Source organism: Eschscholzia californica, unplaced genomic scaffold, assembly GCF_041429995.1.
Source record: "Eschscholzia californica isolate CP2 unplaced genomic scaffold, dmEscCali1.0.p SCAF_4, whole genome shotgun sequence".
Classification (NCBI taxonomy): Eukaryota; Viridiplantae; Streptophyta; class Magnoliopsida; order Ranunculales; family Papaveraceae; genus Eschscholzia; species Eschscholzia californica.
The window spans coordinates 36,261,352-36,285,358 of NW_028238461.1; the positions used below are offsets into that span (position 1 = coordinate 36,261,352).

The 24,007-nt window shown below is 36.4% G+C and overlaps 2 pseudogenes across 1 annotated transcript; both read right to left on the bottom strand.

Moving 5' to 3' along the window:
* Positions 1-1,457: 1,457 nt before the first annotated feature.
* On the bottom strand, positions 1,458-12,397 carry LOC147544379 (uncharacterized; annotated as a pseudogene). Its single transcript, XR_015224402.1, has 5 exons — positions 10,775-12,397; positions 3,171-3,578; positions 2,580-2,658; positions 2,443-2,497; positions 1,458-2,368 (listed from the first exon to the last, which is right to left on the bottom strand). The product of XR_015224402.1 is annotated as an uncharacterized LOC147544379 (transcript).
* An 8,127-nt stretch (positions 12,398-20,524) lies between these two features.
* On the bottom strand, positions 20,525-22,493 carry LOC147544380 (uncharacterized; annotated as a pseudogene).
* Positions 22,494-24,007: the final 1,514 nt, after the last annotated feature.

Genomic DNA, 24,007 nt, shown 5'->3' on the forward strand with positions numbered 1-24,007 from the left:
ATAATTATTATTTTTTCAAAAATTATTATTTTTTTCAAAAATCATTATTTTTTTTCAAAAATCAATATTTTTGAGAAAAATCATTATTTTTTTCACAAATAATTTTTTTTTTTAAAATCATTATTTTTTTCAGAAATCATTATTTTTGAGAAAAATCATTATTTTTTTCACAAATAATTTTTTTTTTAAATCATTATTTTTTTCAGAAATCATTATTTTTTCCAAAATCATTATTTTTTTTAAATATCGTTATTTTTTTCAAAAATCACTATTTTTTTTCGAAAATCATTATTTTTGAAGAATAATGATTTTTTGAAAAATAGTTATTTTTTAGAAGGAATAATTATTTTTTGAAAAAAATAATGATTTATAATGGTTTTTGATAAAGTATAATAATTTTTGAAAAAATAATGATTTTGAAAAAAATAATATTTTTAAAATAATTATTTTGTAAAAAGAAATAACTATTTTTGAAATTTTCGTGAAAAACAATGGTTTCATGAAATTTCAGTTACCGGAAAAGAATAGGTTTTCTTGAAATTTCAGTTACCTAGAGACAATATTTGGATGAGATTTTGTTTTTGGGATATTATAAATGAATTTGAAGGATATTATTTTAATTAGAATCTTATTTTGTAAGAATTCAAATATAATAGACAAACAAACCAAAGGATTTTAATTGAAGGAATCAAGAATCCTAGAATTCTTATTGGTTACCAAACAAACCAAAAGAAACCATTTGGATTCATGAATCCGTGGAATCATGAATCCCAAGGACTCATGAATCTGTGGATTCATGAATCCTGCAACCAAACGCACCATTATTTTGAAATATTTGTTGGTTTCTACTGATTTTGAATATTATAGGGCGGTGATTAGATGAGCTCTAGCCATCTACGGTTGGGATTACCCAAAGAAACCGTGAGATGTTGAAAGGTTAGGAGGGATACAACTCATATCCCTTATTTTTCTCCATATATTAAGGCTAATAACTATTGTCCATTAAAATTCAATTATTTACTAAGTTGCCACTAGTGCCCTAAATTCACCCTCACGGACTCAATTCGTGCCCTTATTTTATGAAGTTTCTAATTAATTGCCATCCAATATGGTCACATTATTGGATGATTATTCTCCAAGTAATTTCATGCCTTAATTTTTATTTTTGTTTCCAAACAAATTAGTATAACCTTGATTTTAACCAAAAAAAAAAAAAAGTATAACCTTCTATGGAATTTCACGACTTTATTTTCTGTTTAATTATAAAGTTTCTTTTTTGTTTGTTTTTCACTTTTTTGTAGAATTTCTTTAACTAAAAACTCATAACATGTTTAATTGCACCGCAATTTTAATTTTCTTTTTACCTGATCAATTGTCGAAATTGAACAAATTATTAAAAAGAAAGCCACCATAGAAATTGGTGACAAAAAAATTAACAATTTGAGACCATAATCATATAGTTCATAAATTAAAATTAGTTGAAAAATTAAACTCACAATTTGACAAAGTATTTGCAAAATTCTTAAGAAAATTAATTATCTACTAAAGAATTCCATGCCTCACTTTTCGGTCCAACCCAATCTGCCCATTCAAATGCACAAGGTAGACAATATCGATGCCAACCTTTATATATTTTTGGAATTGGTGCATCTTCTTTTAGAATTGCCTTGACAAAGTGATTTTTCCTCTCGCATATTACAATTGCAATAATCTTTGGCTCTTCTGGAACACCACCCCTAAGTGGTGGATACGTAACATTTTGAGTTTCTGATAGCACACACAAAGTACAGTTGAAAGTAGTAGCAAATAAACAACCCATATCAGGTAAAGTAAACCAATGCCCCTCACCACAATATTCTTCATAATAGTCAAGTACTTTTTGGATATATATATATATATATATATATATATGTATGTATCGATCAAAACCCATATGCTCAGAGAATATAACTTCATCTTCTTTTAATGTCTCAAGCATTTTCTTACGAACAATTACCCACCCATCTTCTTTGTTCAAACCTAAAAGTTCTGCACAACACATGTATCCACAATGTCCATCACCTGCAACATCCTCTAACCTTTCAATCACATGTTGTTTAACCTTTACACCCAACTCGGACAATAAACTCTCTAACACCCATTCATCAGACACATCTTTTAATATGAAATCTTGACTTACATAACCCATCTTTTTTGTGTTTAGGTTATGACAACTTAACGATTGGTCAAAATCGGAATAAAGAGAAATTATTTCCATGTCCCACTGTGAGGTGTTGTCTTTTATTTTATGTGGAGGATCCTCGTTAAGGTCTGGCAGGAGAATTTTCTTCTTCTTATTCACTGCATAAGCATCAACCATGTAGGGACCCTTCAAATAATAAAGATCAATAGTAAATTAAAAACAATTCTTTCCAATTACGTATAACTTAAAACAATTGTTACCTGACTCATTAGAATGTCGGTACTTTTGCTAGAAATTATGTGTTTATCATTAGCACTGCGACATAAAATACAAGTTTAAAGTTAGTACGATTTTTTCGTTGATTCTAATAAAATTTATACTATATTCTAATTAATACCTGATTGAGTAATTCTGGCTTTTCTTCTTTTTTTGTATTAAGAGAAATCTTCTTTGATGTTGTGTGCATGCCCCGAAAGCTACAAAAATACCGAATAAAAATTATCAATATTGAAAAATGGTTCTTGTGTAAATTTTTGTTGCTCAATATTTACTGAAAATCTCAAAGCCCTTGTTTTATGATTGGTCTCGTAGTCTTCATCATTTTCCGCTTCTCTTCTAGCTAATACTGTCCTTTCATATTCTTTAATAAATTCAGCTAAAGGCAAACTCTTTTTCAAGTACCCATCGAAGAATGAATTGATACTTTCACTACGTTGAGTGGTATACATTGCTGCGCAAAATATATCTCTTGTATAAACTGATGCCCATTTTTCTTTTTTTTGAAATAACTTTGTCAACCAATTATTGTTTTCTAAATTGTATCTTTTCAACATTGCTTCCCAATTTGAGTGAAACTCTTCAATTGTCTCATTTCCGTACAAACAATTATTAAAGTCACGAGTAAAACCCTTGTGTTCATGAATAATACGAGGTAAATTCTTCATTGCATTTCTACATATATGCCACAAACAATAACGATGTCGCATACCTGGTAATACTCTCGCAATGGCGTTCCCTATAGCAGATTCTTGATCAATAAGAATCACTTTTGGTTGTTTACCGTTCATTGATCTCATCCATGTTTCCATTACCCACACAAAAGATTCTTCTGATTCATTATAAACTAATGCACCACCAAATAATATTGTTTGGTAATGATGGTTGATGCCGATAATTGGGACAAAAGGCATGTCATACTTGTTCGTTCCATATGTAGGATCAAAACAAACAACATCTCCAAAGTAATGGTAATCCATCCTTGACCTAGCATCAGTCCAAAAAAAATTTGTTATTTGACCTTCTAAATTAGCTTGAATAGCATAAAAAAAAATGACGGGTTCTCCATATGTTGACGTTCAAAATAATTAAGTAAAGCTTCTACGTCACTCTTTACATGCTCTTCTTGTAGAAATTTCATGATTCATAGTTATGTTTTATTTTCTCATGAATCAACAGGATCTTGCACTAGAAGAAATCCATACATAAGATTGAATAAAATAACATTAATAATCACATAGGATCACATACCTCTTTCTCCTTGCAAATAGGTAAATAAGAATAGAATAAGAAGAAGATAAATCCAATAGCCCTTCCTTCACAGTAGACACAAAAACAATAGTAGTCAAGGTAGTCTTCACCTCTCTCCCTTTGTTAGCAATTGAAAATGGGTTTCACAATTTTTGTTTGCTTGCTTGCTTAGTGAGAGGTGGGACTCCCCTACCTTTATAAAGAAAAACTAAATCTCCCAAATCCCTGCCCATTATGGGAAATGGAGAATAGAGGGGATGCACCAACCAATAGTGTACTGCCAACTCACCAAGCAGTTAAACTTAATCAGGTAACCAAATATATACTTGGTAAAACTTTTATCTCATTCCACTTTTGCAACAACAAAAATCCAGCCAATAAAATATTGATTGTATATGACCAAATATAGTTTATTTAAATAGGGAGAAAATATAAAACTAATTTGGTTACTATTTAAATAAAATATCTTACATTCTCCCACTTGGTCAATACAAACATAGTTAGTTTTAGAAAACGACTGGATTTCCAGATTTAAAAAACGGGTGGCCACCCTGAAGTTAAAAAATAACAATTTGTTGCATTAGCGTTTTCTGAGATCATTCCTGAAGACCTTCACCCAAATCGAATAATACCACTAGCAACGGATCATGAAGACACAACACATTCATTTTGATGCAAGGGTCGTTCCATGGTCTCAATGTTAGTACCATCAATCTTTTCGAGCCATCCTTATACTTTACGGTGGTTATTAATATGGTGCATTTTGGGCAACACAACTTATTAATGTGTTCCCATATCGTCCAAACTTCATGCAACAACATGTGCATGTCATCTTGATATTTTACAGCGTCCGCTATGTGAATAACCATCACCAACTATCCAAGATGAAGGCTTTTGAAACATGGTGCCCTATCATGTTCAGCCTAAGTTACATCTAGAGCTTGTATGAAGCTCATTGGGCTACAACTTTATGTTTGTAATGCACGTGCAAAAATTTATTCATAATGCATTCATGTAATTGTGTCAGAAGGATAACATTTTATTTGAATCATAATCAAATTATAACTACTCCTACAAATAAACTCAAATAAATGACTCTACAACTCCCATGAGTGATACTAGCTCCTTATAAATCTTAGGTGGAAGCCCTTTAGTTAATGGGTCTGCAACCATAAGTTGAGTAGAGATGTGGGGAATGACAATGAGACCTTCTCGAACCTTATCTCTAACATAGAGATATTTGATCATGATGTACTTGCTTCTCTTAGACGGATTATCGTTCTCCACAAATCTCACAACAGCAGCATTATCGCAAAAAATCTTCATCGGCTTGTGAATTGAGTCTACTATAGACAATTCACTAATAAAGTTCTTCAACCATATGGCATGTTGAGTAGCCTCAAAACAAGCAACATATTCTGCTTCCATAGTTGATGATGTAATCAGTGATTGTTTCGCACTCCTCCAAGATATTGCTCCTCCAGCGAGCATGAAAATATAACCTGAAGTAGATTTTAGACTATCTTTACAACCTGCAAAGTCTGAATCAGAATATCCATAAGCCTCCAAGTCACCAGAATTTCTATACACGAGCATGTAGTCCTTTGTTCTTTGCAGGTACCTAAGAACCTTCTTAACTGCCTTCCAGTGTATTACTCCAGGATTCTTTTGAAATCTTCCAAGCATTCCAACTATAAAACCAATATCGGGTCTAGTGCAAATCATCAAATACATCAAACTACCAACAGCTGACGCATATTCGGTGGGGTCAACTTGGCGTCTTTCAATCTCATTTTTGGGACATTGTTGTTGGTTGAAAACATCTCCCTTCACAACTGGTACATCTCCAGGTGCACAATTCTGCATTCCAAATCTATTTAGAATTTTATCAATGTAAGCTCTTTGAGACAAACCTAGTACACCAGCATTTCTATCCCTTTGAATTTTAATTCCAAGAACGTATGAAGCATTCCCCAAATCTTTCATATCAAAACTTTTTGACAAAAAATGTTTGGTATCGTGTAACAAGTGGATGTCATTGCTGGCTAAGAGAATGTCATCTACGTATAACACTAGTAAGATGAATCGGCTCCCACTGATCTTAAGGTATATACACCTATCCATAGGATTTTCCTTAAAACCAAAAGCTGTCACTACTTGATCAAACTTCAAGTACCATTGCCGAGAGGCTTGCTTTAACCCATATATCGACTTCTTCAACTTACAGGCTAACTGATCTTTACCCTTTTCTTGAAATCCATCAGCTTGCTTCATGTAAATATCTTCGTTTAGATCTCCATTTAGAAAAGCAGTTTTGACGTCCATTTGATGGAGTTCTAGATTGGAATGTGCTACCAAGGCCAATATAATTCTTAGAGAATCTTTCTTCGAGACCGGAGAGAATGTTTCTGACTAATCAATTCCCTCTCTTTGGTTGTATCCTTTGGCAACCAGCCTAGCCTTGTACCTTTCCACATTTCCTTCTGCGTCACGTTTCGTCTTGAACACCCATTTGCATCCGACCATCTTAGCACCATTTGGTAATGGTCGAAGTTCCCAGACATCATTCCGGTTCATAGATTCAAATTCTTCTTTCATAGCTTGCATCCATTCTTTCGAATGGTTACCATTCATAGCTTCTGAAAAGTTTGATGGATCATCTACATCAAGAATATCTCCTGTAGTCATATAGGTTTGATAATCATCAGATATTGCTGATCTTCTTTCCCTATTGGATCTCCTTAACAGCATAGGCTCATTGACAGGTGCAGCTACTGGTTCTGGTGTAACTACAGGTTCCAGCTCAGGTGCAACAACTTCAGGCGCAATAACTTCAGGTGCAATAACTTGAGGTGCAACGACTGTAATCGGTGTATCTTCAACGACTCGGGGAAGATCAACTAAGATAGTAGGTAAAACTGCACGTGATTCCACCACAGTTTCTTCAAAATTTGATCTTCTATGGTTTGGGCTCCCACTGTTTTGCTCAAACTCTAAAAATTTGGCATTATTCGACTCTACAATCTGGGTAGTCCTTGTAGGACAATAAAATCTAAAACCCTTGGATCTTTCTGGATATCCTACAAAACGACATGTTATGGTACGCGGATCTAACTTTCGAATGTCCGGATTATAAAGTCTTGCTTCTGCTGGACAACCCCAAACTCGTAGATGATTAAGACTTGGTTTCCTTCCAGTCCAAAGTTCAAATGGGGTTTTTGGCACAGCTTTACTGGGAACTCTATTAATTATGTAAACAGCTGTTTTCAATGCCTCACCCCAGAAACTCTCTGGTAAATCGGAATGACTCATCATACTTCGAACCATGTTCTGATATGTCCTGTTCCTCCTTTCTGCAACCCCATTTTGCTCTGGTGTACCCGGAGTTGTATACTGAGGAACAATACCTTGTTCACGAAGGTATTCGACGAAATTCCCGTGATTCACACCATCTTGATCTGCTCTCCCATAATACTCTCCGCCACGGTCAGAACGAACAACCTTGATCTTGCGATCTAATTGTTTTTCTACCTCCACGTGATAGAGCTTAAAGGTTTTCAAAGCCTCATGTTTATGATGAATAAGGTACACATACGCGTACCTAGAAAAATCATCAATGAATGAGATAAAGTAACGCTGGCCACCACGAGAGGGAGTTGGAAAAGGTCCACATATATCTGTGTGAATAAGTTCCAAAAGACCACAACTCCTAGTTGCAGTAAGTTTTCTATGTTTTGTCAAATTTCCTTTGATGCACTCAATACAAGTATGAAAGTCACTAAAGTCCAATGCACCAAGTACTCCTTCAACAACTAACTTTTGAAGACGTTCTTTAGATATATGACCTAATCGTTTATGCCATAACATAGAAGAATTTTCTTTAAGGAATGGTCTTTTAATACCAAAGGATGAAGAAGCAGCAGAATCTACTGATAAACATAATGATGAAGCAAAACAGGCATCTAGAGATAGTTTATATAAACGATCAACCATAGTACCAAAACCAATATTTTTCTTATTCAGTCTAATAGAAACTGTATCATCTTCAAACAAAAAACCAAAACCAGCTGAGTCTAACTTGGAAACAAAAATTAAATTCCGCCTTATTGTAGGCACAAAAAATGTGTCCTCTAATTCTAAAATAAAACCTCCATCTAAAACTAGTTGATAAGTTCCAACTGCTTCTCCTCTTGCAGGTTTAGCCAGCCATACTTTTTCCTCATCCCTGGCTTCCCGCTTGCTGATGAACCCCTCCTTTCTTATTCAACCATGCTTTGTATTTGTAGCAATTCTTTTTCATATGCTCTTTCTTATGGCAGAAAAAACATTCTATCTCTTCTAGTTTTTTATTATTTGCTTTAGCCTGTGGTGTAGAGTTAGAACTCTGGCCTGTTTCCAGTTTTTTGTGAGTTATTTTCTTGGTGTTTTTCTTCTTAAAAAATCTTTTACCCTTACCGTGTATAGCTAAGTTTGCATGTTCAACCCTTCCTTGCTTAAGTCGTTCTTCTTCCACAACACAGTGGGCAATCAACTCACTCACATCCCATTTACGATCCTGTGCATTATAATTCACTTTGAAAGTATCAAATGAGCGGGGAAGAGAAGCAATAGCCAAATGCACAAGAAAATCATCTTCAAGAGGCATCCCCAACTCTCTAAGAGAAAGAACAATGTTGGAAAATTTCAGAATATGTTCACGAATATTACCCTGGCCATCATATTTGATAGAAGTCAATTTAGTCAGATAACTATACTGTAGTGCCTTAGTAGACCCAACAAACAGTTTTTCAATTTCTGTCATCAGTTCTTTTGCAGTATTCTTAGTCGGAATACCACCTCGAATGGCATCTCCTAAGGAGGACTTGATAATCATGATTGCCATCCTGTTAGCTCTTTCCCATTTTGAGTGTTTCAACTTAACAGAATCCGGAGAATCATCCGTGGGAACATCAGGCATATCCTGAGTAAGAGCGAGATCATACTCCATCACACCCAAAACAATGTCAAGCTGTGACTTCCATGTGGTGAAATTCGAGCCATTGAGTGGCTCAATACCAGTCAAATGACGTTGAATGATTGACCCATCCATAACTATTTTACCAATAATTAAATACAACATTAGTCTAACATGCATAATATAAAATATCATATCACATGCTTAAACTTAATATTTAACCATTAATAATTTATTTCGGTCTTAGGGTTAAGCCGAATTAATCAGAGTATCACAGATACCTGTATAATAATTTATTACTCTGCAGGACAGCAAATACATCTTTAGAGTACACCTTTGGGCGGTACTTATTAATTGCTAATTGCTTCCCTAATCGTGACAATAATCACAAGTAGAACTAGACTTATACACTTTGAGTTAATACAGATACTTCGACACCTTTAGGCAGAGGGTTATCCATATTTTGTCAAAATATATAACTATTCTACTCCATCCAGTCCACACGAAAATCTAGACACCTTTGGGCAAGACTATGAAATTAATGTTTATGGATGCAAACTTGTGATCTTAATAGTTAAAAGAAAAAACCATAATCAGAAAAATTACAATTTTAATAGGTCAGTCACCTTTGGGCAAGACCGTTACTTATTTAAGTCGTAATTCTTATGACGACCACTTTAGTTGTCCTTCCTAAACCCTAATAGGATAGACTTGGTTTACATATATAGAAGAGAAAAAACAAGTTACTGTTTTGAAAAAGTTTCTCAACTATTAAATATTTGATTGTCTTTATTTATCAAATGAATGATTTATTTCCTGTTGTTATAAAAGTTGGCTTTTTCAAATATTATTTCTTGGGCCAGAGGTGCCTCTAGTTTATTTTATACCTTCTAAATAAGTTATGAATTAAAAGGTGCCTTAAATAAGTTATGAATCAAAATGTGTCTTTAGTTGACTTATTTGGCTATTGCAACCTTTACCGTGTTCATCTCTTAGCTGCTTTACTTTTCTAGCATTTTTTCAAAATAAGTAAAATTATAAAATAGGAAAAATTAAGTTATTCTTCCATAAATAGTGTTCTGTTATTTTGTCATTATTTATTATTATACTAACTGGATAAAATTATAAAAGAAACTAATATCCATGGTAAAATATAAAAATCTAAATCTCTTAATCAAAAATTATTTAGTTGGTTATAACCAATAAAATAATAAAAAAAAACATAATCTAAAACATAATCTTGATCTAGTGCGGTTCACAATACAAAATCTGACTTTAATTATTTAGTCCTCTGGATTTACGTAATGGACTTAGATTTGTTAACATTGATTTGGAAAAGTTTGACATGAATTAATAAAACATGTTCTAACAGAACCTTGGTAACTCAATTTAGTCAAACAGAAGTTCCGTCACATGATTAATAGGTAGTGACTATTTTATTTATATTTAATTCAAATCTAATTTAATTATAAAATGAACTTAAACTAGGGCAAAACTCAAGCTCTTGATACCACTGTAGAAATTTCATGATTCATAGTTATGTTTTATTTTCTCATGAATCAACAGGATCTTGCACTAGAAGAAGTCCATACATATGATTGAATAAAATAACATTAATAATCACATAGGATCACATACCTCTTTCTCCTTGCAAATAGGTAAATAAGAATAGAATAAGAAGAAGATAAATCCAATAGCCCTTCCTTCACAGTAGACACAAAAACAATAGTAGTCAAGGTAGTCTTCACCTCTCTCCCTTTGTTAGCAATTGAAAATGGGTTTCACAATTTTTGTTTGCTTGCTTGCTTAGTGAGAGGTGGGACTCCCCTACCTTTATAAAGAAAAACTAAATCTCCCAAATCCCTGCCCATTATGGGAAATGGAGAATAGAGGGGATGCACCAACCAATAGTGTACTGCCAACTCACCAAGCAGTTAAACTTAATCAGGTAACCAAATATATACTTGGTAAAACTTTTATCTCATTCCACTTTTGCAACAACAAAAATCCAGCCAATAAAATATTGATTGTATATGACCAAATATAGTTTATTTAAATAGGGAGAAAATATAAAACTAATTTGGTTACTATTTAAATAAAATATCTTACACTTCTTTCCTCTTTGCATTAAAGAAATTTCTTGCATCCCTTTCTGTAAATCCAACATTGCGGATACCTCCAGCTTCACGCGCCATATAATTCATCATAAGATTTGTTTTCACACCCGCTGAACGCATGTTATTTATCATTACTCCTTGACCTTCTGTTATCTTTCTTTGTGATCGAAGTTTATGTCTTTTGTTTGGAGTCACAAAATTGTGATTGTGCTTTTCTACAAATTGAGAGACTACCCATTTAGTTTCTTCTCTCAATCTTATAAAAATCATTGCTTTGCAATCCGTTCGTGTCTCACAACGATTCTTTTTTTTGTCTTTAAAATTTTCAGATGAACTAGAGTTACACAATCCTTCCAGTGAACAACAATACTTTCGACCTATTATTGTGTTGGTGCGGTTGGATTTACACGTTGAAGACTTCCGGACACTAAATCCCATCTTGAATGCATATTGATTATAGAAGTTGTAAGCTTCATCAGGAGATTCAAATTCCATGCTAACATACGGCCTAAATTGATTTATCTCATTCTGGATATCATCAGGTTTTTCTTCTTGAACATCTCTTTCTAATTCTTCATGTTCTTCGTTCTTTATATGAGTTAATTCATCATATGTTTCATGTGTAATGTAAATTTCATCTTTTTCCTCACTATCAATATCTATATGTTGAGGTTCATCCTCATTAATATTGAGAAACGTACCTTTTTGTGGAAGCATGTTCTCGAAGATGGAAGAACTCGTTTACAATAGAGGCTAATTACTGTGAGATTTCGTGAAGAAGTAGAAGAAATAATTTTTTTTGTATAGTTAAAAGTTAAAATTGTGGTGTTATTAAACATGTTATGAGTTTTTAGTTAAAAAAATTCTCCACAATACTGAAAAACAAAAAAAAATGAAACTCTATAATTAAATAGAAAATAAAGTCGTGAAATTCTATAGAAGGTTATACTAATTTGTTTGGAAACAAAAATAAAAATTAAGGCATGAAATTACTTGGAGAACAATCATCCAATAATGTGACCATATTGGATGGAATGAATTAAAAACTTCATAAAAGAAGGGCACGAATTGAGTCCGTGAGGGTGAATTTAGGGCACTAGTGGCAACTTAGTAAATAATTGGATTTTCATGGACAATAGTTATTAGCCTTAATATATGAAGAAAAATAAGGGATATGAGCTGTATCCCTCCTAACATTTCAACATCTCACGGTTTTCTTGGGTAATCCCAACCGTAGATGGCTAGAGCTCATACCTCGGGGTATGAGCTCAAGCTCATCTAATCACCGCCCATATTATATTAGCTCAAATAGTTATTGCCCCAAAGGCCCAAAGAAATATTTGTTAGTTGTCTCAACTCTCTAACTACCCCTCTCAAATTTTGTTTCATCTGGACATTGACCCACAAAATTGAGTTGTTTACGCTAGGAGCTAATAGTTTTGGAATAAAACTCTCTAACTATCCCTCTCAACTTTTGACTCATGTAAACATTGAACCACAAAATTGTGTTGTTTAATGGAGCTAATAGTTTTTGGAATGAAGGTGATCAGGGACCCATAAGTGTTTGCCTAAGCATTGTGAAAACAAACCCTGTCAATCGGGTCCTAATTCTAAGTTTGATTCTCGTCTTCAGTTACCATGCTCTTAGAGATTTATAAGAAAAAGATAAAAGGAATAAACTGGCTGATCACTAGGTAAGTGTTCCACCACAAATTAAATACAATATTCGAGTACAAATGAATGGTTGGTAAACGAACACAGCATTTTGACCAACTATATCTATATCTATTTCTATATATTTGTTTTGGAACTGATAAAGGATGAGGTTCTCAATTCTCTTCTTAAAGGAGATCCATCTAACTTGCATATTAATAAGATAATTTAGTTCTAACCTAATTTTGTAATTGCCCACAATATCATGATGTTGATAAAAGAGAAAATATGACCCTACAAATAAGAGAGAGATTTAGAAAGTATGTCACTGTTTAACACTTTAACTACTTGTCTTCTTAAAATGTGATATTTATTATATCACCCCCACCACTTGTGTAACAACTCTTCCTTATCTCTTTATCTTTTGTATCTTTCAAACCCCACCCCGTCCCACTCATCCCATCAATGTCTAGAACAAAAGGCTGCTAATCCATGAACATATAAACCCTACGTGCCCTAATATATTCAAAAGACACTCATCCATACGAGAGTGCTACACTTTATATAATAGATCATTTATATAGAAAATGAGAAAATTGGACATGTATAGTTGAGTTTGTGAAGAGGGATGCACCTCTTGATAATGAAATATAGAGAGAGTCGGTGAGAGCGAGAGATAGAGAGGGAGAGCGAGTAAAAGAGAGACCGTGCGAAGTGAAGTTAGAGATAAATGAACAATTAATTCTCTCTGTATTGATGTTGAACTCTAATGTACATAAGTGGTATTTATAGGGATACAAAGTGTTCATGTCAAAAAATGACCTTCCGTTATATCAGCATGAAACATGGAGTTGATGCATGACAGCCTCCGTTAAGTTGAATGTTTTATTAAGTCAGGTTAGATCCTATCGATTTAATCTGCTTCCAGCTCTGGTTCTCTGCTTCTCCTGTTCTTTGCTCTTGCTCTTTGCTCCTGCTCCTTGCTCCTCGTTCCTGCTCCTGCTAATTGCTCCTGTTCGTCTGTTTCCGAGGGGGAAAACCTGCAAAGGGTTCCAAAAAACCGCTCAGACGCTCAAACCAGTCAGGGTGCTCTATGCAGTAAAAGAATGAATATTGATTAATCTTTTGGGGGCGAGTTATGAGAACTTAGAGTTAACAGTGATCTTTTAGGATTTAGAGATCGTGTCACTTGAAGGACGATTTGGGGCCTTTTATAGGTTTAAGGATGTCGACATCATTATTTCCTGTAATAATTATATCGTCGACGTAGACGAGAACGAATATCTGAGTGGAAGCTGAACAATACGTAAATAGAGAATAATCACTTTTGGATTGAGAAAAACCTTTATAAAACGACGGAAGAAAAATTGGAAAACCACTGTTGAGATGCCTGTTTAAGGGCATATAGTGATTTTTGGAGGAACCAGACGTTGGACTCCCTCTGAGAGGAGAATCCGGGAGGAATTTTCATATACACTTTTTTATTTAAATCACCTTGGAGAAAAGCATTATTACTTCAAGTTGGTGAAGAGACCACCCTCTAAAGGAGGCTATGAAGAGAAAAACTCTAACGGTAACTAATTTAGCTACCGGAGCAAATGTACCAGTATAGTCTAAGCCTTCAACTTGAGTATATCTTTTGGCGACAAGACGGGCTTTGTAACGTTCAATAGAGCCATCAGATTTGAAGTTGATTTTATAAACCATTTGCAGCCGATTGGGGCTTTTCCTTGGGGGAAGAGGAACTATTGACCATGTCCTGTTAGTTTCCAAAGCAGAAATTTCTTTGCCATAGCTTCCCGTCAATGGGAGGAGTTCATTGCTTGAGTGAACGACGTTGGTTCAACTGTGGAGATAACGGAGAAGTTAAAGATATGATGAGACATGGAGAATTAATTGATCGAAAAATAATCCTCGATAGGGTATTTGACGGAGGTGGAAGTAGCGGAACAGACGAAGTCTTTTAAGTGAGCCAGTGCACGGCGCTGACGTTGAGCACGAATTATTCGGTCAGCGACATTGTAGTGGACGGGAGACTGATCGTCGGCTGAGCGGGGAATGTCTGGCTGAACCGAGGGAGAGATATCAAGTTGTGCTAGAGGCACGCCCGTAGGAAGCAACGAATACGGAGGTGCTGGAGGCATCTCCGCCGGTTGGCCGAGAGGCGGTGAGGACGGCGACCCTATCGGTAATGTATCTGAAGTAAGTGGTGCCGGGAAATTGAAAGTTTCGTCGTCCGGAATGGAGAAAAACGGAGTAGGAGATGAAATGGACGGTGAGAGAGAAGAGATTGTCTTATCCATCAAAAACCTAGTTTCATGGAACACAACATCGCGGGATGTAAAAATACAGCGAGTACGGAGGTCATAGATACACAATACGAGCATAACACAGACACCTAAACACGCGAATATGTGAAAGATCGGGTGGAGAGCCCAATGAGATTTCATGGGGGGGGACAACCCATGGAGAATAGGAGCAGGCAAATTATTTATGTGATAAACTGCAGTTATAACACACTCTCCCCAAAAGGAGAGAGGGAGATGGGCTTGTAAACGGAGGGAGCGAGCCACTTCAAGTGTGTGGCGGTGTTTTCTTTCAACCACCCCATTTTGTTGGGGTGTGTGTGTACAACTGCGTTGATGAATAACTCCTTTGTCAAGGAACCAAAGTTGTAAAGCATTATTCATAAATTAAGTTCCGTATTTTGATGGTAGAATTAAATTGAGTCGAGAAATAGTTAAAAAAATTAGTAATTAATTTAAAAGAGTCTGATTTCGAACTCATAAGTAATATCCAAGTACAACGAGAAAAGTCGTCGACAAGGGTGAGAAAATAACGACATCCGGTAGTAAAGGGTACCGAAAAAGGACCCCGAACATCGACGTGAATTAATTCAAAAGAATGAGCGGAGGAAGAAACGTGAGATGGAAAAGGTAAACGTGACTGCTTAGAACGAGGACAAACATCGCACGGTACTTTATTATCAATTAAAATAGAGTTCATGCAAGGAATTCTAGAAATAAAATATTGAAGACGAGACAATGGTGGGTGGCCAAGACGCCAATGCCATAAACTGTACGAAACATTACTAAGACTATCGTTAACTAAACTAGTAACTGAATAAACTTGATGCTCTGTGCGAAGAAAATATAGATCATCATGAAGACTTCCATGCCTAATCATCCTCCTCGTTGTTCGGTCCTGAAAGACACACAATTCAAAGTCAAATAAGACGGTCCATCGCAGAGATTTAGAGATTTAGGGATTTAGAGATTTGAGAGATTGAGATGAGATTAATTTTAAAAGATGGAATGTGAAGCGCATCTTGTCAAAAGCAATCATTACAAAAAAAAAACTGAACCTATATGAAGAACACAGACTCTTGAACCATCCAGTAATCGAATATAAAGGTTAGGAGGTGCAATCGAATATGTGAAAAAATGAGTAAGCGGCGAACATATATGTTTGGTGGCGCTCGTATCGATAACCCTAGGAGGAGAAAAGAGGAAAAGAACATACCCGTGAGGTTGATTTGAGGATATCCGAAGGAAGAAGTGCTAGATGGTTGCTTCTGTTGAACCAAAAGTGCTATAAGCGACTTATACTAGTCGACGGTGAAGGACGATGCTAAAAGCACCAAATTGTCGGTCGGTTCTTGAACCAAAGCGCCTAGTGTGTCCGACCGATTACGGTTGACTAGGCGAGCACCGTTTAATGAGGGTAGCCATGAAGTTGATAGCCAGTTGATATGTGATGTCCGTGGATTTTACAATGATCACAATATGGGCGTGGACGCTCTGGACGTGGCTTATCCGATCGATCAAAGGGAGGTCGTCCATTGTCGTGTGAGCCCATGGCAAGAGTAGCAGCCTCATTGTTGATAATAATGGAGTTGATTAAGTATTGTTGCACTTCTTCTTGCTTCACAAAAGAATGAATACGAAGAATGGAGAGAAAAGGGTCCATTAGTAACATTTGGCTTCGAATAGTCGAAAACCGGTCGCCAAGACCTTGAAGAAATTCCATTTCTCTATCTTGATTAGTACGATCATGAAGAGACTTTCCATGTTCGCAAATACATGGTTCTGTAATCATAAGAGAATTTAATTCATCTTGAAGAGCCTTGAGATTAGTAAAATAATTGGAGACGTGAGAACCATCCTGCATAAGGGAAAAAATAGCTCTTTTGAGTTGAAAAACCTTCGGAGCATTAGTCTGATAGAAGCGGTCATGGAGATTTTTCCACTAATGGGCCTTTAAGTGCTCGACCCAAAACCGTTTTAGTTTTGACCTTCAATTATCTTTGCCATAGCTTTAGCCGGGCCTTTTGGCCATATTTCCGGATCTAATCTGTGCATATATGTCTCATCCCTCTAGTCATATCTTCCGATCAAATCGACACTCTTTGGTGTAACCCGATGTAGGATCCGGACAAAGTTAGCCGCAAATCACCCCATGATTCGACGATCGTAGTTGGTTTCTAGCTAAACATTTTTATCCCTAAATCGTCCGGACTTGATGATCTTCTTCATCAATTGTCCTATCCGACAAATTTCTCACATTGCATCTTTGGTCAAAGGAAATCTTCTTCAGAGCCTTCTCAGGCTCATAACTAAAGCCTCTGGTTGGCAAAGAAGAGGGTTCATGATCTATTTCACTATCTACGGAATTCCTACCTTACTAGCAACTACCCTACCACTTCTAAGGGTGGTTACTGCACTGGCTAGATCCGTTGATTGTTTACCTAGTGTTCCTTTTAGGTTTTGCTCGATTTGACTAGGAAACATACATTTTTCTCTCTAGCTAAGGGCTTCTAAAAGTTGACCTACCTGGATTTTCAGTCTATTCAAGGATTGGTTGGTCTCTAATTGGTTTTTAACTAGTTTAATGACGGTATTCTCTAAAGAGTCCTTGTTCTCAACAGGGTGTTGTGTACTAGGTTGAGCATAAGGATTTCTAGAGGCATTAAACCCAGGAGGGTTCATTGAACTGCTAAGTTGACTCTGGTTTGGACCCTTCGACCAAGAGAAATTGGGATGATTTCTCCAACCTTGATTGTACGTGTTAGAATACGGATCATACTTCTGACGATTGTCTTGCCTAGGGGTTTGGTAAAGAACATTAGCCCGTTCTTTTTCAAAAGAACCAAAGAATAGGGTATACTTGTGAAGGATATGTCCTTCAACCAAAGACACAATGCGACCAATTTTTCAAATAGGACAATTGATGAAGAAGATCATCAAGTCCGGACGATTTAGGGGTCGTAGTGTTTAGCTAGAAACCAACTACGACCGTCGACCGCCTAACTTCGGCTAGATCCTTCATCGGGTTACACCTAAGAATGTCGATTTGATCGGATGATATGACTAGAGGGATGAGACATATATACATGGGTAAGACCCATAAATATGTCCCAAAGGCCTAAAAGAAGTTTAGGCAAAGATAGTACAAAAGGCCCAAAGGAAGGGTATTTGGGTCAGGCAGTAAAAGGGGTGTTTTGGGGCCCAAAAGGGGACGGCCAAGCTTGGGCGTGTTCTCCTAATGGGGCCGGTCAGATCTGTCTAATTGGGCATGGTTTGGGCGCCCACAAGTTAGGGAAAGAGAAGAATAAAAACTAGTTTCAATTTCTGACTATTTCCTTAATCTTATTCAAAAGGGCTTTTATAGAAACCTAGTTAGGATTTTATTCTAACTAAGGGTTCTATATAATGTCTCTTGGGGCTTGAATAAGGAGTGAAAGAATTCTCAAGGAGCTTCCTTCTCTACAACATCAAGTAGACAAAGAAAGAGAGACAATTCCCAACTATCTATCTAGTCAAAGAAGAATGAGTTCTTCATCAAACCACCATTGGTGTTCTAGCTAGCAACAAGTGGGATCAAGTTGACCATTTGGGTGGCTTGAGTAGAGGAGAAACAATTGGAGCTTTTGGTCCTTACATTCGACTAGAAAGGATCGAGGGAAAATTTAGCGATTAAGGTAATCTCTAATCTTAGTTCATCATTAGCTTATGCATGAGATCCTGGGGATACTAGTGTTAGACATGTTAGATGTCTGAGATTTCGCTACCAACAATAGGAGACACCATAACGCAACAACTTGTTCCCTGTGTGTGAAGCGTCTCCACAAATGGAGCACAGATAAGATCAGATGGGTTCATTTCCAACACTCATGAGCTAAGTGAGATCCTCCATGATAATGGCGGGCAAGTTTCGTTTCTGAATCATCATCCCTATAAATGCCACCTCTGTTTGGAGTAGGATTTGCCATAGTGGGATTTCTCAGCGGAAGCTTTGACCGGCCTTGAGTGAGGGTCGACCAAGCTTGGTCGACTTAGCCTTCCTCTCTTCTCTCTCTTTCCTTCTTCAAAACTTAAACCCTAGCTTTCGATCTCTTAGAATGGCAAACCCTAGAACTCTCTATTCCAAGAACCAAACCTCAGCTATTGAATCCTCCAAAATCAGACTTCCCTTCCTTTTTGTTTTCCACCCAAAAGGCTAAAACCCTTGACTTGGTTTAAGGCCATTGACTTAGTCTTGGGGTGCTCATAAAATCTTCCTTACCTTCTTCTTTAGACTCTTGGGCTTTGATATGGAATTCAAGGGGGTGCCTTCATCATTTTCTCTACATCCGATCGGACTTTCGTTTTCACCGTCGGGTTTCTTCATTGAATCCTTTTGTCGTTTGACCTCTGATTTTAACTAAAATAACCAAAATACCCCAGGTTCTTTTTCTTTCGTCTCGTCCACATGAGATAAAAATATGATGAATCGCTTTGTTTTATTCCGAATCAAACGTCAAATTCCATATAGGCTACCTAACAAGAGAAACACATAAATAATTAGAAATAAAACCCGAAAGAAAATCTACAAATAAACAAAATTTGCACATTAAAAAAATGCTTTGACGAAAATTTTTTTTGATCCTTAATCTGCAAAATGTGTCATCTCTAAATGATAATCCAATACTTGTTTGGCGAGAAACATATCATTTCTTGCAAATTAGTAATTACTAGTCTTCTTGTCGCGATTGGGGACAATGGTTTACTCAGTTTACTAAAACCCTAATATACTCTTTGTCTACCTTTAATATTTTTTTAAAAAGAATCCCGAAATTTGTCTGCATTTCACAACCTAAACCATTGAAAAGATTGTCCTAATCAAGAATAGAAAAGGGTGATAGGAAATAAATGATGAAGAAGACGGTACCCGATCATAGACAGATTGGGAGTCCTAGATAATTGGACAGAGAGAGACCTAAGAGAGAAATAGACATAAGAGACATAAGAGAGAGAAAAATAGACATAAGAGAGGGGAAGAGATAAAGAGATAAAGATCAAAAGTGCTGATGTCGAAAAAAGTCACCCCGGTATCAGTCAGGGAATTGAGACCTTGATGCTAGATTGAATGGTTTTGTCTGGATGATCAATAGTTCTCCTCTGGATTCCTTCTCCTTGCTATTGGAAACCTGGGGGAGGAATCTCCAAAGAGTTCGAAAACCTCTCTGACGCTCAAGACAGTCAGATTGCCCTTTGCAGTTTAAAGATTGAGTATTGAGTGATCCTTGTGGAACGTAATGAGCTTACCTTGACGAAGGTGATGTAATGCCCTTTTATAGGCTTCTTTGGATCGACTGTGATACACGATGAGATTGAGGCGGTTGAGATCCACCGTGTTGTATGGAAAATACTATTTCGTAGTTAGGGTTTCTTTTTTAGTTTATCTCGTATCTAGGATAATTAGAAGTTCCAATGTTCAAGGATACATCGTAGATATCCTGACGAGTTGATAGAAGTTATGGGAGATATTTCCTCATTTGAGACTCTAGAAGCCCAAGTTAATTAAACACTTAGGATCGTAGCCGACTGAGATCTTTGGAAAGATTTAGGATTAAGTCGGTAAGCGTGTGGCGCGCTTCTACCTTCCCATGTTTAGGGCCTAAGGCATTGACCTTGGTTACGTGGACCCCCTATCAGTGGCGAGGCCAGGATTTTTTTGACGTGGGGGCATATTTCAGTAAAATGACATAAGAAATTTATGTTCTAAAAAAATGACTTTTATTGATTCATAAAAGTTCTACTAATTACATATTTATAGTTGCCCTCGACGGGTTTTCATTTTCTGAAATCGTTGCATAATAACTTCATTACTAATAGTATCAAATACATCCTTCTCAATGTATGCAAGTAAATTATCATTCATCCGTTCGTCTCCCATTCGATTCCGTAATCTATTTTTTACAATACTCATACCAAAGAACACTCTTTCTACTGTAGCAGTTGCAACTGGAAGTGTTAATGCCAATGTCAATAGTAAGTAAACAAGCGGATACACCTTATCTTTTATTTTCTCTACCATTATCTTGGCAAGATCAGCGATCCCTTTCAATCCTGTGAACTCATAGCTAGACTTCATATCAATTATATAATTCTGAAGTTGGCCTTCAAGCACCATAAGATCTGTACTAGAAAAATCTTGTGGGTAAAACTTAGCAAGATGAATCAAATTTTGCTTATCAAATGCTGCAAATGAGTTCACTGGATTCATACTAGCTAGACAAATAAGCAACCCAGTGTTCTCCTCATCGAATCGATTATTTAATTCCTGAAGTTGCATATCAACGACTGCATAAAATAACTCAACACTAATGATGCATATTTGTGATTTCTTGAGTATTACGTCGTAGGCGACCTTCACGTCTGAACACATTATTCATATCAGGAACTTCAATGTTGTGTTTCTCACAAAAATAAGTAACTTGAATAAGCAAAGAATCCGAACCACTATCCCGTATATCTTGCAGTCGTAATTTGCATATTTTAACTAACTTCATAGCATTAAAAATTTCTTGGTCTTTTGTTAGATGGAGAGATAAAACAAAACTGAATGTTTGAGTAGAACTTAATAAAACTTTTGTTGTAAATTTGTGCTCAGATTTGTTGTCATCGACCACAGTCTCAAGTACACCTATTATAGATGAAAACATATTAATCATTCCTGATAAAGTCTTGTGGTGTGATTCCCAATGTGTATCACCAGCTCGTGTCAGACTTGTTCCTTGATTCAGTCCTTGTCCACTAGAAAGCTCATTATTACCTAGGGCCTCTAAAATAACATCAGCATGCTTCTCGCGAAGAATATCACGACGTTTTGGTGATGCTTCAACAATATTAACAACATTAGCAACCAAAATAAATAAATCGTTGGTTTCTGTATGATTCTTTGCCACAGCAACAACAACTAACTGAAGCCGATGGGCAAAACAGTGAACGAAATATGCACATTTATTTTCTTTTAAAATAAGTGCTTTAAGACCATTAAACTCACCTTGCATATTGCTTGCCCCGTCGTATCCTTGTCCTCTCAATCTTGAAATACTTAATCCGTGTTTTGAAAAGAAGTTGTCAATAGCTTCCTTAAGGGAGGCAGATGTTGTACTACTAACACGTTGAATACCAACAAAACGTTCAATTACTTTACCATTATCCACATAACGTAATACAATAGCCATTTGCTCTTTTGTAGATATGTCACGAGATTCATCAACAAGAATGGAAAATCTAGACTCACCAATTTCTCTAACAATTGCATTGATGATTTCATATGAAATTGCATTTGCAGTGTCCTTTTGAATAGTAGATGTCACCAATTTCAGATTTTCTGGAGCATTTTCCATGGTGACAGCTTTTACATCCTCGTTTTTATCCCTATACCACTTCAATAGTTCGACAAAATTTCCTCGGCTACTTGAATATTCAGACTCATCATGCCCACGAAATGGAAGACCTTGCCTTAAAAGAAACCGAACACAATCAACTGATGCATTCAAACGAACTCTATAATTCTTTCGAACTTCATCGGATTGTTTGCACAATGACGTACCTATATGTTGTTTTTCCCGTAACAAATCTTCACCATTTCTTACTGCATTATTATGAGCACTATTAGGACCTCCTACATGCACTTTCAACCTTTCTTTTTTCTTCCAATTTGAAAACCCTTCCACGACAAAAGAATCGCCACCATCAACAAGTAGATAACAATAAGCAGAATACAACATCTTTAGATATACTATATTCTAACCAATTAGAACAATCACTAAACCAAGTTGGACTAAACTTTCGCTCTTTTTCCCCAAATTTTGTCATAGGAAAATTATGACTTCGAGGTTGACAAGGTCCTTTTAGTAGATATGCTCTTCTAATTTGATCTCGAATATTTGGATGATAATCTAAAATACGTGTTCGATATCCAGGATCTGCAGAAAGATTAGTAAGGTCAATTGTCTTATTTGCATCTTTTGAATTATTTCCTTGTTCCATTGGTGGTGATGGCAACGGAATATCATCACGATTTTCTCTCGAGTTATTGTCTTTCTCTTTTTCTTGTGAACTATTACAAAGTTTCTTGGATTGTGATGAAGATTCATCCATTAGGGGAACCGACCGTCCAATTTCAGCCATGAGTTCGGCCACATTGGGAATCAAGTTCTGAGATCCCCGGGTGGTGTGTTCCTCTGAAGACATGTCTGCCTGAAGAGCTTAAAGAAACAATTAGTTTTGAAAAGATACTAAAGAAAATTCGGGTTACCGAATTGATGATTTTGCTGGGGTTCACCCTCCTTCTAGCGCCAAATGATGATGTCAAAAAATGGCCTTCCGTTATATCAGCATGAGAAAGGGAGTTGATGCATGACAGCCTCCATTATGATGGTATATTCTATTATTTAAGGTAAGATTTCTGCATCTTCCTGCTTCCAGCTCTGGTGCTTTCGTCTCCTTGCTCCTACTCTCTGCTCCTTCCTCCAGCTCCTTATTCTCGTCCTCCAAGCTCTTGATCTCCAAGTTCCTGATCTCCAAGCTCCCGATCTCCAAGCTCTTGTTCGTCGGTTCCCAAGGGGGGGAACCTTCAAGGGGTTCGAAAACCGATCCGACGCTCAAGATAGTCAGGGTGTTCTTTGCAGTAAAAGAATAAAAGTTGATCGATCCTTTTGGGGCGAGTTATGAGAACTCAGACTTAACTGTGATCTTTTAGGGTTTAGAGATCGTGTCCTGTGAAAAACGATGTGGGGGCCCTTTTATAGGCTTAAGAGGCGGCAGTGATCGTCGTGGAGGGAAGTTTTCCCTTTATGTTTATCTCGGCTCTAGGATAGCTGAAAGTTCCTAAGTTCAAGGATTTTTCATAGATATCCTGCTGATGTGATAGATCTTCTGGGAGAAGTTTCCTCCCTTAGACGCGTGGAGTCCAAACTTGCTTAAACACTTCCAGATCCGTAACCGACTGAAATCTATGTAGATATTTCGGAATTAAGTCAGTAGGTTGCTGGTGCGATTCTGCCTTCCCAGTTCTGGGTGTAAGGCATCGACCGAACCTACGTGGACCCCCCTTTAGAGACCATAGGGCTGATCTGTACATGTCGAGGGCGTCACATGACTGGTTTCCTCTAGCCGACCTCATAGATATTCAGCTGTCATGTACCTTTAGCCGGGTTGACCCAGTGAACTTCAAGTCTGATCTTGACTCTTCAGACGTTAGTCAACGTCTAGACATTTTATGCATCATAATATGGATGCA